Here is a 4,061-nt window from a genome sequence, read left to right on the forward strand (position 1 = left end):
CAGATATTCTTGTGCATTTCTTCAACTGGTTGTGGGTTTGGGGACGGTTTTGATCTTTTCTTTTTAAAATTCATTGTCTAGAAGTTACATAGCAGACATGAAACTAACACTAAGATGTAAGGTGGTGAGCATGGTAGAGCTTCATGAAAGGAGTAAGGGCTGATGCAGCTTAGTGTTAGAGCACTTGCCCAGCATGGGCGAGGCCCTGGGTTCCATTCCTGAAGATATTTATGTTTGCATGCATCCTGTCTCTTTAGGTCTCTGGATGACTATGAAAAGAGGAAACAGGTACTAGGAGTGTCTGCAGAATGGGTATTTGATTTCTTCACAGTTGTTATGGCTTCTGAGCTGTGAGTACATTTCTCTTGCTGATTATGCTTTGCTGTTTTGTTTTTCCTTTTCCTGGCCTTAGTGTCTGACATACAGTAACAACAACAGAACATGGCTGTAGGGTAGGGAAGGACCTGTACATTGTTGAGTGCTGCCATGTGTGTGGATTATTTACATTTTCTGACACTGGCAGTATGCTAGTATTGGTTATTCATCATGGCAATGCTTAGAAAGCTCTACGTATTAGAAGTACTGTAAATTGCAGTTGTTCATTGAACTCTTTTTTTTTTTTTCTTTTTGGTCTTTTTGAGACAGGGTCTCCCTGTAGCCCCAGCTGTCCTAGAACTCACTATGTAGACCAGGCTGGCCTTGAACTCACAGAGATCTGCCTGCCTCTGCCTCCCAAGTGCTGGGATTAAAGGCGTGCGCCACCATGCCCAGCCTCATTGAATTCTTATAACAACCGTGGGACCAAGACCTGCTGTTTTCCAGTTTCCCATTTGCATAAACTAAAGTACAGAGAATTAAAAGGTTATCAAGTTAGTAAGTGGTGGTGCTAGGAATGTGTGTTCTTGACTTGTATTTTACTGTGAGAAGTGCTGGATTCAGATGTTGGTAGTAGCTTCTTACTTACCTTGGAGGACATACGCTGAACCCCAGTGGATGCCTGAAACTACAGATAGTACCAGATTGAACATCTATTACTTTTTCTTGTGCACACATATCTGAGATAAAGTTATTTATAAGAGCTTAGTAGGGTGAACACACACACCAACAGTAAAGATGATGGGACCAGCATGGCTGCTTGTGTGGTAGCAAGGGCTATAGGACTGTGGTCTTCCCCTCCTTCACAGTCTTACTGTGCTTTCTTTAACTTTTTGTTACAGGGTCTCCCTGTAGCTCCAGCTGGCCTGTAACTCACTACATAGACCAGGCCGGCCTGTATCTCGCAGATGCCCTTGCCTCTGCTCCCGAGTGCTGGGACTAAAGGGTGTGCCACCTGGCCTTGTACTTTACCTCTTCACTTCAGAAGAGGAACTTCACAGCCTCACACATCTGAATTGCCAGCGTCACTTGTTGCACATTACTACATAAAATAATGGCACTTAAACATAAGCACTGTGGTACCAGTGGTGCCTGAGATGTTTGCCAAGGTGATTGGGGTGGGTAGCATATAAAGCACAGATCACTGGGGGAGGAGTCTTATGGTTGCCAAGGGGATCAGGGTAGGTAGTATATAAAGCACAGATACACTGGACAGGGGAGGAGTCATGTTCTGGATAGATGTTGCAGAATTACCACACAACTTAGATGTCATGCAGTTTAAATTTTAGGAATCTTTTATTTCCGGAATTTTCCATTTAACTATTTTTGGACTGCAGTTGACTAGATAATGAAGCAGCAGGAAGTGAAACCATGGGTAAGCAGAGACCTGGTGTACTAATACTTCAGCTTTACACTACTGCTCATGAATGTCTGTGTGGTGGGTGAACGTGTGTACGTGAGTACACCTAGGGGGAGGCTGGAGGAAGGCTGTGGGGTCCTGCTCTGCTCCTCTGGTGCTTTATTCCCTTAGATAGGGTATCCCACTGGGCCTGGAGCTCACTCTTTTCTGGCTAGGCCACAGCCAGCAAACCCTGGCTAGCAATCCTCCTGTGTCCACCCTGTTTGTTCCTCTCCCTCTCCTGCCGGTGCTGAGGTTACAGGCACCTGTGACCAACTCTCAAATCCACATATCTGGCTTTTTATGTGGGTTATGGGATTTGAACTCAGCTCTTCACACTTGAATGGCAAATCCTTTTACCTCTGAACCATCATATCCCCAGCCCTTATTTAGTTCTTTTTTTGAAAAAATATTTAATAACCACATAATTAGAAGAAGCATTTCATTACAACAGCATTGATATATTCAATAATAATTTCCAGAGTTAAGATGCATCTCTTTCAAAATTGGCTGTAAATTTTTAGGTTTACAGTTGAATTAATACAATTATACAATATTGTACTCAGTGTAAACCCTGTAAGACATGAAATACAATGTTTTAACCTTTAAAAAAGATCTCCATTTCATTATTAAAATACACAGTCATTACAACAGCATTGATATATTCAATAATAATTTCCAGAGTTAAGATGCATCTCTTTCAAAATTGGCTGTAAATTTTTAGGTTTACAGTTGAATTAATACAATTATACAATATTGTACTCAGTGTAAACCCTGTAAGACATGAAATACAATGTTTTAACCTTTAAAAAAGATCTCCATTTCATTATTAAAATACACAGTTTCATACTTCATACAGCATTTTTTTTGCTAATAGCACTTAGATGTTGGTGCATGCATCTCTAATCTGTATGTATATGATTCTTACTTGTCATGGTCAGTTTCACTTGGATCCTTGGCACCTGTGTATGGATGTAAAGTCATCAGGTATATTTCAATGGTAATATTTATCACCTCTACTAATTAACATGATGGTATAAACTCTGTAAGATATGAAATTGAATGAGTTTTTTCCCTTTAAAGAAGATTTCCATTTCATTTTAAAATATGCTGTTTCCTACATTTTTTTAATTTTTTTTAGAAGAAGCATATTATTGTAGCTTTAATATGCTCAGTAACAGTTTTCAGAGCAAAGATACAGCTCTTTCAAAAGTGGCTATAAAATTTTTAGGTTTGCTGTTGAATTAATACAGTTATACAATATTGAACTCAATATAAGCCCTGTAAGACATAAAATTGAATGAGTTTTTAACCTTTAAAAAAGATCTCCATTTCATTTTAGAATATATTGTTCTTTGCAGACAGACTCATTGTTTTTGCTACTAACACTGAGATGTTGGCAAATGCATCTCTAATCTGTATGTATCCGATTATTACTAGTCATAATTGGTTGCAATCGGATCCTTGGCGCCTGTGTATGTCTGTAAAGTCATCGGATAGATTTCAGTGGTAATGTTTATCTCTTCTACTAATTAACATGATGTAAATATTTAGGCTTCCTCCTCAAATATAATACATTTTAAAAAATTTGTTGATTCTTTTTGTGTGTGTGTGTATATATCACACAGAACATCCCAAACCATCTTGTTCAACTATACACCCACTTCCCAGATGGCACCCTCCCATAGCCTCCCTCCCCCCACTAGATCCCTTATACTCTATTATCCCTGCTACTGTCCGCTGTGTTGTTGGCACCCCCTGCCGTTCCCCACTCCTTGTCCCTCTAGTGAATCTAGTCAGCCTATCTAGAGGTCTTTGTTTTAGGAGGGTCAGCTGTTCCTCATCTAGTGGTAATCAGTTGTCAATATTCCTTTGGAAAAGATTGGGTTCTGCTGTTCATTTTCCCAGTTCTATGATGGGTTACTATCTGGGAATCCCTTTGGCCACCCTGGCCAACAACTCAAAAGAAGGTATCGCTTGTCTGGCATTGTTGCTTGTTATGTAGCCTTTAGCTATACATATGGACTCTTATGAAATTATATTGGCCTCTTTAATCTTTGGTTATACTTTCCTTTGGGGTGTTTAAGGCCATATACTTGGACCAGATAAACCGATTTATTTTACTCTTAAGGTTGTTTGAGGATCTGTTCCTCAGGGGTCACATGGGCTTGGGAGGAGCCCCTGGCTCCTTTCTTTTACCAGTTCCACCTACGTGAAGATAAGTCAAAGGTCCTGCTCGACCATGCTTGGCTTTGCTTGGAAGCATGGAGGAAATGATTCCTCTGTG

The 4,061-nt window shown here is 40.1% G+C and overlaps 1 protein-coding gene across 1 annotated transcript in view; it reads left to right on the forward strand.

Moving 5' to 3' along the window:
* Nucleotides 1-257: 257 nt before the first annotated feature.
* The window catches only part of Ptk2 (protein tyrosine kinase 2), a 223,995-nt gene continuing 220,191 nt past the window's right edge, over nucleotides 258-4,061 (forward strand). Inside the window, exon 1 of the mRNA XM_029555008.1 lies at nucleotides 258-350. The gene's annotated coding sequence lies outside the window, so the exon portion shown is untranslated. The remainder of the gene's footprint in view (nucleotides 351-4,061) is intronic.

Source organism: Nannospalax galili, unplaced genomic scaffold, assembly GCF_000622305.1.
Source record: "Nannospalax galili isolate Female #2095 unplaced genomic scaffold, S.galili_v1.0 scaffold525, whole genome shotgun sequence".
Classification (NCBI taxonomy): Eukaryota; Metazoa; Chordata; class Mammalia; order Rodentia; family Spalacidae; genus Nannospalax; species Nannospalax galili.